Source organism: Clarias gariepinus, chromosome 1 (genome assembly GCF_024256425.1).
Source record: "Clarias gariepinus isolate MV-2021 ecotype Netherlands chromosome 1, CGAR_prim_01v2, whole genome shotgun sequence".
NCBI classification, from domain to species: domain Eukaryota; kingdom Metazoa; phylum Chordata; class Actinopteri; order Siluriformes; family Clariidae; genus Clarias; species Clarias gariepinus.
In genome coordinates, this window is record NC_071100.1 from 193,290 (window position 1) to 208,670 (window position 15,381).

General features: G+C 42.7%; 1 long non-coding RNA gene across 1 annotated transcript; it reads left to right on the forward strand.

Annotated features, from left to right (window-relative positions):
* The first annotated feature begins 6,834 nt into the window (after positions 1–6,834).
* LOC128524113 (uncharacterized) lies at positions 6,835–8,403 on the forward strand. Its single transcript, XR_008360494.1, has 3 exons — positions 6,835–7,048; positions 7,166–7,333; positions 7,857–8,403. It is a non-coding gene; the product is annotated as an uncharacterized LOC128524113 (long non-coding RNA).
* The last annotated feature ends 6,978 nt before the right edge of the window (positions 8,404–15,381 follow it).

Genomic DNA, 15,381 nt, shown 5'->3' on the forward strand with positions numbered 1-15,381 from the left:
TATCAGTTAATAAACCACTAATTAGAAAACTTGACCTCAACCGTGTCAGCTGTCCGATTACAGGCCGATATCAAATCTCTCCTTTATCTTAAAGATTCTGGAAAAGATATTAACGCAGTAGCAAATGACTTCCTACAAACACCCACAATAGCAGCAGCTCTGACAACCTGGTGGAAATTTCATCAAATTACAAACACCCCTCTAACCCCCTTCTGTAATAAATACAGCCCCATTTGGAAGACCCAGATTTCACAATTAATAAGAAACCTCTGAACTTCCGCACATGGGCAGACAAAGGTATCAAATCAAATTCAAATCAAATAAAAATTTTATTTGTCACATACACAGTCATACACAGTACGATATGCAGTGAAATGCTTAGACAACTGCTCATGACCTAAGAATAAAAGAATATGAATAGGAAATAAATAGGAAAATTAAAATAAAGGGTAAGTTTAACTAGGGAAGAATAAAATAAAAATATACAAATAAAAGTTAAGAATAAAATAAATGTACACAAAAATACACAATATAGAAAATAAATGGAAAATATATATAAAAAAGGTAAAACAATAAGAGCAGCCGAATAAATGGTAATAAAAGAATAGTAATGTCCATGGTTGTGCAATCCACATATTAAAAGTGACTTATGCAGTGCAAATATGCTTAAAGTAATTTATTTAAAGTGACTTGTGCTGGAGTGATTTGATGTGATTTGATTTAATAACCACGAAGTGTAGTTGTGCAGTGGCCAATAGTGTAAACAAATGTCCAGAATGTCCAGTGTGTGTGTCAAAACCATATGTGTGGGTCAGTACTGTGTGGTGGTGTGATTGTGATTGAGAGACCGTATTGCCTGCGGGAAGAAGCTCCTCCTCAGTCTCTTTGTGTTGGCCTTCAGAGAGCTGAATCGCTTTCCTGACCTCAACAGAGAGAACAGTCCATTGTTAGGATGGCTGAGGTCCTTCACAATCTTCCTGGCCTTGGTCCAGCACCGCTTGCTGTAGCTCGAGTGCAGGTCAGGGAGTTCGGTGCGGATGATGCGCTCAGCTGATCTAACCACCCTCTGTAGAGCTCGTCTGTCCTGCATGGTGCTGTTCCCAAACCAGGTTAAGATGTTTCCCGTCAGGATGCTCTCTATGGTACAGGAGTAAAAGTTCCTGAGCACCTTGGAGGGCAGTCTGAAGTCTCTCAAGCGTCTGAGGTGGTAGAGACGCTGTCGGGCCTTTTTCACCACGGTGTTGATGTGACAGGACCATGACAGGTCCTGCGTGATGTGAACATCGAGGTATTTGAAGCTGCCGACTCTCTCCACTGGGCTCTCGTTGATGACGGGGGTCTGGTAGTTCCTCTCCGATTGGTGCTGAAGTCCATTATCAACTACTTTGTCTTACTGACGTTTAAAAAGAGGTTGTTCCTCTGGCACCAGTTCTCCAGATTCCTAATCTCCTTCAGGTACGCCGTATCGTTGTTATCAGAGATCAGGCCCACCACGACGGTGTCGTCAGCAAACTTAATGATGGTGGTGGAGCTGGTAGTGGCCACACAGTCATATGTGTACAAAGAGTACAGCAGGAGGCTCAGAACACAACCCTGGGGTGCTCCAGTGCTGAGAGTGATGGAGTCTGAGACATGTCCGCCCATCCTTACTGCCTGTGGTCTGCCAGTTAGGAAGTTGGAGATCCACTGACACATAGATGAGCTGAGTCCCAGGTGCTCCAGCTTGGTGGTGAGTGTGGAGGGAATTATGGTATTAAATGCAGAACTGTAGTCGATGAAGAGCATTTTAACATAATTCCCCCTTCTAGTGTCCAGGTGAGTGAGTGATGTGTGGAGGAGATGAGAGATGGCATCGTCTGTGGAACGATTTAGACGGTAAGCGAACTGTAGTGGGTTGAGTGTGTCAGGTAGTAAAGAGATGATGAAGTCTCTGACCAGGCGTTCAAAGCACTTCATCACTACTGAGGTGAGAGCTACAGGGCGATAGTCATTGAGTGAAGCAGGATGAGGTTTCTTCGGGACAGGAACAATGATGGACTCTTTGAAGCATGTGGGGATCACCGACTGAGATAAAGAGATGTTGAATATCTCAGTGAACACATGTGCTAGCTGGTCTGCGCAGGCTCTGAGAATACGACCTGAGATGCCGTCTGGTCCTGCTGCTTTTCCTGGTGTTCACTCTCTTGAAGGCTCTCCTCACGTCATGCTCAGTTATGATGAACGCGTTTCCGGTGCTGCAGCCTCGAAGCGAGCATAGAAAGTGTTCAGCTCGTCTGCCAGAGTCGCGTCCGCGTTCTTCATACCGGATGTTGTTGGCTTTATAATCCGTTATTGTCCTTAGTCCCTGCCACAGGCTCCTAGAGTCACTCTGTTGGAGTTGTGACTCTAGTTTTTAGAGCTGCTTCACCTCTTTCACCGCCTTCCGGACGTTATATGGTTCCATGTCCCCCGACGCAAGCCCCGTGTTGTAGGCAGCGGTGCGAGATCTCAGAGCGTCGCGGATGGTTTTATCCACCCACGACTTCTGGTTGGAAAACGTTCTAATAGTCTTTTTCTCCACGGTATCATCCACTAGTTTCCCAATGAATCCCACAACCACTTCCATAAATACGCTGACGTCATCATCGGAGCTGTCTCTGAACATGTTCCAGTCTGCGTCATCGAGTGTGTAACACGGCCACCGATTGGTCCGTCCAGCGCGCGACCTCCCTCTGAACCGGAACTTCCTGTTTCAGCCCTTGTTTGTATTTTGGTGTTGAGGAAGATGGCGGCGTGTTCGGATTTACAAAACGGAGGGCGAGATTGTGCCTTGTAGCCGTCCTTGACCGTTGTATAGCAGTGGTCCAGTGTCCTTTCGCCCCTGGTGGGACAGGTGATGTGCTGATAAAAGTTTGGCGCTGCGCGTTTGAGGTTGGCACTGTTAAAGTCCCCCGCCACAATAAGCGTCCTGTCCATGCGGTGAACCGAGAAGAACTCGGCTGACTGGACGGCGTGGTCCAGCACCGCTGGGTTCAGCCATGTCTCGGTGAAGCAGAGGAGATTGCAGTCCCGAATGTCTCTCTGGAACTTTATCCTGGCCCTGAGGTCATCGAGCTTGTTTTCCAGTGACTGGACATTGACGAGCAGGATGCTAGGCAGAGGTGTGCGGTGAGCACGGGCTCTTAGCCTGTTTCTGACGCCGGCTCGTTTCCCTCGGGGCCGCCGCTTCGTTGTCCTTTGTTGTCCTTTGTTGTCCCTCAGGATCTCACTCGGCCAGCTCGGATCTGGAGTTAAAAACATTGAATTGTGAGTACATTGTATACCAAAAGAAACAAGAGTATCTCTATCATAACTAATGTACTCCACGGTGGTAATTTTGCCGGTTTTAAAACGCTGTAAACTAACTTAAAAAACAAAAACAGAGAAAAGGTGGTCGGGGCAGTCGTGACGGCAGCCGATCTCACCGGCGCCATCTTGGAAACTTTAACATATATTTCCAAACAATAATCTGGCCTCATTCCCCGATTTGGTGCAAAAACAATGCTTCGGAATTAATTGTTTTTTAGAATACTTACAAATCAGATCAGCTATAAAAACAATAACGGTTAATGAAATTATTAATTTGGAACTTTTTTTTCCACCATCGATCTCAAAGCTAATTAATATATCCTCCCCCAAAAAATTACTTTCTAAAATATACAGAATAATATTACGATCAGACACTACATTACGCCTAACAGATGCTAACTGGGAATTAGACCTATCTATTGCTCCTGAAGCTGGTTTCTGGACACAAATCTGTAATGATATCTACTTCATGACCAATAATGCCAATCTGCAACTCATACAGTATAATGTACTCCATAGATTTCACTACACTGGACAGAAATTCTTTAAAATGGGATTCAATTTAGAAATTTGTTTACATTGCACACAAAACAGCCTGGACACCTATCTTCACCCATCTGGCATTGCACCCCAATTAAAGAATTCTGGTAAAAATGTCACCGAATCATTATCTCTAATTATAAGGTGTCACATCCCAATGTACCTCGCCCTCTGTATACTAGGTGACTCATCCACAAACGATTTAAACAACACAAACAGTAAATTACTCCTGGTGGCGCAAACTATTGTCGAGAAAACTATCCTCATGAACTGGAAATCAAGGAATACCATACACATTGAAACTTGGAAATCCTTACTAATAGATTACATCTCCATGGAAAACCTGTCCACTTCCATACATGATAATACACCAGATTCACACTTATCTTGGTCACCTCTCATCACTTTTCTACAGTCATGACTCCACTGAGTTTCTTTGTCCGAGAAAAAGGGAGAGTAGGGTAGGGGGAAAGGAATGAGGAGAAAGAAAAATAAAATATAATAATAATGATAGGGCAAGTGAGTGTCTATTGTGGCATGGGGTAGAGGGCATCCTGAGTGATTGGGGGGTGCTGTAGGGGGTGCTTTTGGAGGATCTGGGGACTGTGCCCTGTGGCATCCCTTCCTGGTGTCCCACTGTGATGCATCAAGGGTGGGGACTGATTTACATTTACATTTGGGCATTTGGCAGACGCTCTTATCCAGAGCGACTTACATTTTTTAAAATCTTATTACACATCTGAGCAGTTGAGGGTTAAGGGCCGCGCTCAAGGGCCCAACAGTGGCAACTTGGTGGTTGTGGGGTTTGAACCTGGGATCCTCCGAACCGTAGTCCAATGTCTTAACCACTGAGCTACCCCTGGCCCAGATTTATGCCTTGGCCATATCCAGGGGGGTATTCCAGAAAGCTTGGTTAACTTACCATTTGGTTAATCTTAACCTCTGGGTTGATTAACCCCAAACCCGTACACCGCGAGTATGTCGGTTCCAAAACACGTGATAAGAGTAAGTTTAATCACCTCCTACTGGTTACCCAGAGTTAGTGTGCGTGCACAATGCATTTATAAAGACATTTTCAATAGATCACCGATTTCACGAGTCAAAATGGAAAATCAAAGTGAAAAAAAGAGAGCGGCGTATTTCACAGAGGTTTTAATGCACACATATGAGGAATTCAAGCCAATAATAATGATAAAAAGCAATACGGCTGCATCGGCTAAAGAAAGAGAGCCGGCATGGCAAAAAATAAAAGAAAGAGTAAATGTGTGAGTGTATTAAATTACACATTTAACATTGCCTCCCCTTTTGTTATAATACAAAAACATCCCTCCGCATCCTTTTGGCTGTTAAATGGAAGCCTTTACTTTTCCTGCCATTCATTTCTTTAGGTTAAAATACCAATGTATACTGACTAGGAATTTATGGTTTCTTATTTAATAAGGTGTAATCCCTCTGGAGCCAGAAGCCAAGTGAAAATCAAACACAAAAACGTTCTGCAAAAAGGTAATATTTGATTACACGATCACTGAACTGTTTATTGAACATGATTTAGTATATTTTCTCTGTCATGGAGCTAATAGACAGAAGGCTGAAGCCCGTCTAACCTTTTTACATTAGAGTAACAAACTGTCATTGTTCTTTCACAGTACATACCTGGGGATTTACCCACGGATGAAGGTCCTTCAACCTCAATGCACAATCTAATCAATGTAAGAATGTGTGTGCAGTTGTCCATATTTGAATTTTATTGTCTGACAGAATTTTATTTATTTAATTATTTTTTATAATAAATCCTAGTTTCCTTCCTAGTTGCCAGTAAAGGAGCTGTATAAGGTCCATCTTCAAAAACAAATAAGAGAAAGTGACATGGAGATGGACCTTAAATGGAAGAGAAAAGGCTATCCATTAAAAAAGCAACACTAGAAATTGAATTACTGGAGCGTCACCTTAAGGTGAGAACTTGTGCGTATATTAATCTGTTGCATGTTAAAAGTGTTGTGTGTATATAAAGCAATGTCATTTAAAAAAACACATTTTATTTCATTTTACTTTCATTGTTTTTCAGGAAATAAAGAAATGAACTGAGCAGCAGACCAGTGCAAACAATTAAATAAAAGTAATTTTGACAAATCCTGTCTTCCATCACTTCCATGTTGTGTGCAAAAATCTGTAGAGGTTCCTCTGGGCCTCTTCTTCAATACAAGAAAGGTGGCTCTCTCCTCTTATAGTGGCAATGTGGTGAAGCACAACACAGGATCAGGTTCAGGGTAGGGGGTCATTAAATACGGCAGACAAGGGTATCCTCTGTCCCCCAGCAAGTAACCATTGTACTGTCCTGTAATGATTCAAGTGTACAATACTAATATAGTAAAATAAATATAAAACATTGTATAGAGCAAAACCCTGCTGAAATGTCTGGCATAATGATGACTTGTGGAAAAGTCTGGCATCATGCACAGATCCTGGCCATTTTGCATCATCATTAGTAATGATGTGAGTTGCCTCACATATTAAAAAAGTAAAAAGTTTAATGATTTTAACAAGGCAAAAAATTAAGCACACAAAATTAAGTTGTTACCTGAACATTGCTACTATGAATAAATTTCCTATTAACATCGTCTCCCTCATTTATTGAAGGAGCTTTAATAGGAATGTGTTTGACATCAATGCACCCAATTACATTGTGTTGTGCAGTGTGCTTTAGTTTTCTAAATTGGATTCTTCTCCACTGGTAAGGTAGGTTTTTAACTTTTGTACTGTTTTTGAAAACACAATTGGTTCATACTGTATACTGTACCTAGTTTTTGCTGTTTGGTAGTGTTGATTGCAGTGTGATTGAAGTAGGTCTAAAGCAATTAGTTCTCAGGTAATTAATCAAGAGTAGTTTCAGGCTTCCTTAAGGTGTGAATTGTGGGCAGGGCTTAGCTACATATATTGAAGGTGTATATTGAGCGGTTAATAAGAATATCCTGCAACAAAGGTAGTGCACAGAGAATTGATTTAAACTCTTGTTTGCCAAGAAGTTACAAGTTTTTATAGACAGTTACCTCAGTCTAGCATGTGTCTTCAACCTATCTCTGTCAGTTCTCACAGACCAAGATGCTTTTACTCACACAGCAGAGGCAGATCTCCCAGAAACCTCATCTACCCTCCAGTACTGTCTCATTGTCCTGCACTGGTGGTAGGTGGGCTCTGGAACTGCCAATCTGCTGTAAATAAAGCAGACTTTATCTCTGCCCTAGCTACTCATTACTCTTTTGACTTTCTGGCACTAACTGAGACCTGGATATCTCCTCAGAACTCAGCTACACCGGCTGCCCTATCCTCTGCCTATGTATTCTCTCACACTCCACGAGAAACTGGCAGAGGTGGTGGTACGGGTCTCCTGTTGTCCAAGAGGTGGTCCTTCTCGCCCATCACCCTGTCTCATCTCAGTTTTTCATCATTTGAATTTCATGCAGTTAAGGTAACCTCTCCAATTAACCTCCACATCTTGGTTATTTACCGTCCTCCTGGCTCTCTAGGAAACTTTCTAGATGAAATGGACATACTTCTTAGTCGTTTTCCTTCTGCTAACACTCCTCTCACTGTTCTAGGAGATTTCAACCTTCCATCTGATAAACTCCAATCCTCTTTCCTTCTCCCTCTCCTCAACTCCTTCTCTTTAACCCTAAACAGCTGCCCTCCTACACACAAGGCAGGAAATTCTCTCGACCTTGTTTTCTGCCGCCCTTCCCCAGTCACAGATATCACTACTATTCCTCTTCATAAATCTGATCATTACCTGGTATCCTTCACTATAACCCTTCCCATTCTATGTAAACCTAACCACCAAAATGTCTCTTTTACCCGCAAAAACCTTCACTCTGTCTCCCCTTCCTCTGTGTCTTCATACACCCTATCATTCCTCCCAGACCCAGACTCCTTCTCCTCTTTACCACTAGAGACTGCGACTGAAACTTTCCTCTCCTCTCTCTCCTCATCCATAGATCTCCTTTGCCCGCTGTCATCTAAACCAAGGAAGAAATCTTGTCCTGCTCCTTGGCTATCTGATGTACTGCGCAACAACAGGAGAGAATTAAGAACTGCGGAGAGAAGATGGAAGAAATCACAGCTTGATGCAGATCTCATCTCTTACCAGACTCTTCTTTCCAAATTCTCATGTGATGTGACTTCTGCCAAAACTACCTTCTTCAGACAAAAGTTGGAAGCGTCTGCACATGATCCTGGCAAACTCCACAACATCTTCTCCTCACTACTCAACCCACCGACTCCTCCTGCCCCTTCCTCTCTGACTGCTGACGATTTTGCCACATTCTACGATGGGAAGATTGTAGCAATCCGCCAGTCCTTCGCTCTCAACCAAAGTCCTACGGCAGAACCTCAGGACCTTTCCTTCCCTCCTTTAGCAGAATTTTCCAACTTGTCATCTGACGAGATTCAACAGATCATCTCGTCATCTAACCCCACCACCTGTTCATTAGACCCAATCCCTTCCACAATGCTCCAGGCCATCTCACGAGACCTCCTTCCCTTCACCACAGCCATCATCAACCAATCCATATCATCTGGTCATGTTCTTGCCGCTTTTAAGAAGGCGAGGGTTATTCCCATCCTCAAGAAACCCTGCCTGGACCCATCAGAAGTTAACAACTATCGCCCGGTATCACTGCTCTCTTTTATTTCCAAAATTCTTGAAAGAACGGTTTATAATCAAATGTCTCTTTATCTCTCACAGAACAACCTTAATGACCCAAACCAATCTGGATTCAAAGTGGCACATTCCACAGAGACTGCCCTTCTGTCAGTCACTGAGAAGCTCCATGCTGCTAGATCTGCTAAACTTTCATCTGTCCTCATCCTCCTGGACCTGTCAGCTGCATTTGACACCGTGAACCACAAGATTCTATTATCTATCCTTACAAGCCTTGGAATTTGTGGAACAGCGTGGCAATGGTTTGCTTCTTACCTTAAAGATAGGTCATATGAGGTAACATGGAGGGGATCTACATCTGCCCCACGTAGACTCTCTACTGGTGTCCCGCAGGGCTCAGTACTTGGTCCTCTTCTGTTCTCCCTCTATACCCGGTCTCTTGGTAAGGTCATATCATCGCATGGATTCTCATACCACTGTTATGCAGACGACACCCAACTTGTCCTCTCCTTTCCTCCCTCTGACACTCAGGTTTCCACCCGGATCTCAGCATGTCTGGCAGACATCTCATTTTGGATGGCTGCTCATCAGCTGAAGCTCAATCTTAGTAAAACCGAACTGTTGTTTATTCCTTTGTGACTTCTCCAGGTCAAGACCTTGTGATATCCATGGACAACAACCAAATCACTCCCTCAACCACTGCCCGCAATCTTGGGGTAACCGTGGACAATCATCTGTCATTTTCCCCACACATCGCTAACCTTACTCGCTCTTGTCGATTTCTTCTTTACAATATCAGAAGAATTCGCCCATTTCTTTCTTCACAGGCTACTCAGGTGCTTGTTCAGTCCCTTGTTATTTCAAGACTGGACTACTGCAACTCACTCCTGGCAGGCCTGCCTCTGTCCACGATTCGTCCTCTGCAACTGATCCAGAATGCAGCAGCACGACTCGTTTTTAACCTTCCCAAGTTCTCCCACACCACCCCACTCCTCCGCTCCCTGCACTGGCTTCCTGTAGCTGCCCGCATCAAATTCAAAACACTGATGCTTGCCTACAAAGCCAAAAATGGCCCAGCACCCACTTACCTCTCTGCGCTAATTACACCACGCACTGCACCACGTTGCCTCCGATCCTCCAGCACTGCTCGCCTCATCCCACCATCTCTCAGGGATCGAGGGCGGCATTCATCCAGGCTCTTTTCTGTTCTGGCACCTAGATGGTGGAATGAACTTCCTCTAGATGTCCGTACATCAGAGACTTTGACTATCTTTAAACGACGACTCAAGACGCATCTGTTTCTCCAGTACTTGGACTAACCCCCCTCCCCCCGAAAAAAAAAAAAAAAAAAAAAAACACCTCAGTTGTGTTGGACTAATGGTACTTAGTCATTAACCTAGTTAACCCAGTGTAAGTATGTATCCAATGTTGTAAACATTAAAGCACTTTTTGTAAGTCGCTCTGGATAAGAGCGTCTGCCAAATGCCTAAATATAAATATATATATATATAATATACATTAGGAAACCCTGAAATAGAAAGTCATATATGGAAGGATTAAGTGTGTGTGTGTGTGTGTGTGTGTGTGCAGAATGAATACATGTATACAGTAGATATAAATAGTATGACTACATATTAAATATGCGTCATCGATTTTACTATAAAGGGCAAACCTGTCACTCTGTGGAATTCCTCTAATAACACACAGAGGTTTATGTCCAGGGAACTGTACACACGTGTGTAAGAAGTGTTTAAGTGTCAGACACACAGTTGCCTTTCCCATATTCTCTGCATCGCCCATGTTGTACAAAAAATGCCCTGATGCAAAAAAAACGAAGTGCTATGTACAGAATGTTTTCTAAGCGCAGACCCGCCTGCGCTGTGACATTTACAATATGCGGTTTCAAGAGATGTGTTAAGTAAATTAATGATTCCATTGAAAACCGATAACGCTCTTTCAAATAATCATTAGGAAATGAAAACACATCAATACGCGGTCTTATAACTCTCTCCCGGCGAAAAAAAACTTGTATAATTTTCGCCTCCACGTCCACGGGATCATCATCAAAAGGGGGGCGCCATGCTGAATAACCTTCTGAAACAAACTTACCCTGGAACATAACCTGCTAGCTTAAAGAGTAAGTTGCTATGGTTACATACATACCCAGAAAATTACCTCCGTTTTTGAAACCGAAAGTTGAGGTTATCCACTAACTTACCCTCAAACTTATCGGGGTATGTCACATAACCTGCTTTCTGGAATACCCCTCTGGTCAGCATTAGTTAATAACAACAAATTATTATTATTATTATTATTATTATTATTATTATTATTCCTGTTGCTTTCTTGTAGCCTCTAATTCCTACTGTGGTTAAGTTTTAATTGTTATTATTATATTTTTAATTACTTGTCTCTTCATTTTCTCACCTATATTATTCTTGATGAAAAGTAATTATTATTGTTATCATTTCCATTGTATTATCATCGGCAGTTGTAATAAAGGGAAGATAGCGGCGCACACAGTTTGCTACGGGAGCAGCGCTACAGCCGAGTTTTCTGTTCCCATAATATTCTGGTGAATATGGCGAAAACCCCTGGCTAACCATAGATTACCATCCCAGTGGTGAGGCAGCGCAGACGGCACAGAGACAGGAAGCAGAAGAGGCTCAGGAGGCATCCACACAAACCACCGCTTCCCAGCCCATTTCTTGTGAACGCCAGATCCCTCGCTAACAAGATGGACTAATTAAAGCTACAGATTATGACTAACAAGGCGGTGAGAGACAGCTTGGCTTCAACCGTCTATCCTGGGCTCAGCTATTGGGCTGGAGGGCTACGCTACACAGTGTCAGGACAGGACAGCAGAAGAGGGGGGGTCTGTGTGTACATTAATAACAGCTGGTGTACAAACACAGAGACTGTAGACAGACACTGCTCCACGGTATTGGATTATATCACTGTGAAATGCAGGCCCATCTATCTTCCGAGGGAGTTTACAGTAGTCATATTAACTGCTGTTTACATTCCACCGGACGCTAATGCTTGCTTAGCTATTGGATTTTTTTTTACGTGAAAGTGTGAGTAAACAGGAAGGTCAAGCGGCTGATCAGAGAGAAAAACACTGCTTACAGGTCTGAAAATTGGAGCAATACAGCGCTGCCTGGAATAACCTGGAATGAGGCATCAGAGAGGCCAAGCTAGATTATAGAAGGAGGATTGAGGACCATCTGGATAGCAACGACAGCAGGCAGGTGTGGCAGGGAGTCCAAGATCTCATAAATTTCAGGACCAGTCCCGGAGCTGCTGAGGGTGACTGGCAGAGGAACTAAACCTCTTCTTTGCATGTTTTAAGGTGGTGCCCTTAGCAACAGTGGAAGACACTGAGGTTAGACATTGTGGCAATGACTATAGTTAAAAGTGCTATATAAATAAAATTGAATTGAATTAAACACTGAGGTTTACAAACCCAAGAAGGCTGCTGGACCGGAAAGCATCCCTGGCCAGGTACTGAAACACTGTGTAGTACCATTAACAAAACCCCCAAAAAACTCACATCTCGAGTGCTTGAGTGACTAACGGGCAGTTGCACTCACCAGTGATTATAAAGTGCTTCGAAAAACTGGTGCTGTTTCACATTACATCATACCTGCCACCAAGTTTTGACTCTCCCCAGTTTGCCTACAGGGGAAACACATCCACATAGGATGCTGTGGCCGCAGCCCTCCACCATGCTGCACTTTCCCACCTGGAGAAGCAGGCCAGATGCTCTTTGTGGATTATAGCTCAGCGTTTAATACCATTCTACCCTACAAACTGGTGGACAAACTCAAGGACTTGGGACTTCCACACTCTACCTGCATGTGGATGAATAGCTTTCTGTCTCATTGCAGTCTGAGTGTTAGAGTGGGCCGAAACACCTCTACGGCCCTTAGCCTCAGCACCGGCTCCCCACAGGCCTGTGTTCTGAGCCCCTTACTCTACACTCCTTACATCCATGACTGCACCCCTGCTCACCATAGCAACATCATTGTAAAATTTGCAGACGACACTACAGGGGTGGGATGGAGGGGATGAGTCAGCTTATAGTGGCGAGGTGGAGTGGCTCACATGGTGGTATAAGGAAAACAACCTGCTCCTCAACACCACAAAGTTCAAGGAGCTGATCATTGACTGCAGGGGGAAGAAAACAGACATTTTCCACTTTCCATCAGTGGGGATTGTGTAGAGGGGGCAGCTGACTTCCGGTTTCTAAGAGTCCAGCTAGAGAAGTGCCTGATTTGGAGTATGAAAACCTCTGAGCTGCTGATAAAGGCCCAGCAGAGACTCTACTGCCTTAGGGCGCTGAGAAAGAACAATGTCTCCCAAAGACTACTGGTGTCCTTCTATCGGTGCTTTGTAGAGAGCATATTAACCTACTGCAGTGGCGTATGGTTCACCAGCTGTACAGTGGCTCAAAGGAAAGCGCTCCAAAGGGTCATAAACACAGTCCAGAAGATCGTTGGCTGTCCTCTGCCAAAACTGGAAGATCTACACAGTTCATACTGCATTAAGAAAGCTCAAAGCATCCTATACACCACACCCCAGACATGATCTGTTTGCACTGTTACCATCAGGGTGACTTTAGAGAAAAATCAGAGCCAACTCTAAGTTTTTACCCAACAGCCATAACCACTTTCAGTAATTAGTAATCACTAATTGTGACTGTGTGCAAAATAATATTTTTTTTTATTTTTAATCAGTACTTAATGTATGTATGATTGATGCACTTTTACTGGTTGGCACTCTTAAAATGTAAGAGCGCACGCACGCACACACCCACACACCCACACACATGCAGAGTAGTTATAAGAATTAATTTATCATTGCTTTTTTTGTTTTGCTCCACCCCCCCCCCTCTGTAATTTTACATTTGTTGCCATCTGTTCCTTTTGTTATTCCTTTGTGATGTTAGTCTGTTTACATTACTAAAAATAAATAAATAAATAAAACCTCCTACTGGCATTGGATCAGGGTTGCCTCTCTTTGTTTGTGTTACTTGACCTTATAGGAGCTTTTGGCACCATTGATCATAGTATTCTCCTTCATAGATTAGAAAAGGTAAAAGGAATTAAAGGAATGGCTATCTTCTATCAGATTTAAATGGTGACTATTGTACATGTTCCTAAGGGAAGTTTGGTGTTCCACACGGTTTGGCTTTAGTCCCACTGCTATTTTCTCTTTACATGCTTATTCTGGGCAACATAATTCATAAGCATGGTACCACTAGTATGGTACTAGTTTTTTCATCTATGCTTTTGACACAAAATTATATGTCTCAGTAAAGTCAGATGAGAAGCTTAATAAAGTTGAGTGATGTGGGAAGGACATAAGAGACTAAATGTTAATTAACTTACTTCTGCTTAATCCTGACAAAATAGAATTTCTGCTACTAGAACCACATGCAGCTAGAACTAAGCTTTTTGATCACACTGTAACCCTGGATGGCTTTTCTGTTTCATCAAGTGCAAAAGTAAAAGACCTCGGTGTGATTATAGATTCCAGCCTTTCATTTGAAGCTCATGTAGATAATATTACCAGCATTCTTTCACCTCAGAAATATTGCCAAGTTAAGGAGTATATTGTCACTAAATGATGCAAAAAAACTAGTTCATGCAGGCTCCTTATCAGTACCGCATATTATGAAAACTCCAACTGGGTGCAGAGCTTTTTCTTATAAAGCCCTAAAGTTATGGAACAGTCTTCCAATTAATGGTCAGGACTCAGAAAACGTCTCAGTGTTTAAGTCCAGGCTAAAAACTTATTTATTTAGCCAACAATTTTTGTGAATAGATTAAGCTTAAAAGCAGAAGGAGCAGATCTGGGGGACTTATGGACGTGGAATATGGACATAGGTAGAACTGGTATGTTTAGAAGCTGTCTTTCCCACTCTCATTGATCACCCAGGTTTGTTGATGGTGAAGTGACTGGTTGCTTTACATCCCTGTTTCCCCCCATGTCTGTGTTTCCTCCTGGCAGTGGAATGGAATTTTCTACATTCTACCTGAGCCTCCACTAACGACCTGGACTCCATCGTTGAACTTCCAGCCACCTAACAGACAGTATGATGCACAACACTCCCTGCTATCCGTTATCACCCAGATGAGGATGGGTTTCCTGTTGAGTCTGGTTCCTCTTAAGGTTTCTTCCTATTACCATCTTAGGGAGTTTTTGTTTGTCACTGTTGCCCCCACTGTTGCTCACCACGGACAATCTGATCATTTAAATTTATACATACTTTCCCACACATTTCATACTCACTTCAATTATTTTCTTTTGATTCTGTAAAGCTGCTTTGCGTCAATAACCATTGATGAAAGCGCTATACAATTAAAATTTAATTGAATTGAAAAATCCTTTGTATACATTGTATACCAATAGAAACAAGAGTGTCTCTATCATACCTAATGTACTTAATGGTGGTGATTTTGCCGGTTTTAAAACGCTGAAAACTAACTTAAAAAACAAAAACAAAGAAAAGAGGGTCGGAGCAGTCGTGAAAACAAACAAAAAAAAAAAAAAAAACAGCACATGCAATTAGATTTGTCTGGCTTTATTTAATACAAATTCTCACAAAAAGATATTGTCAGATTCTGTTGACTCCCATGTCCTGTAATAAAATGTTTCCTTTTTACCAATTTGTGGCCATTTTTTTTCGGTTATTTGGAGCTCCTGTTTCGTTTGTTTAGGGCTGTCCTCCATCTGCAGGCTTAATTACACTACTATTATCATATTATCTATTACACTATCAGTATCATACTCCATTACATTATCATGTTTGGGGACAGTCATTTACATTTACATTTGGCAGACGCTCTTATTCA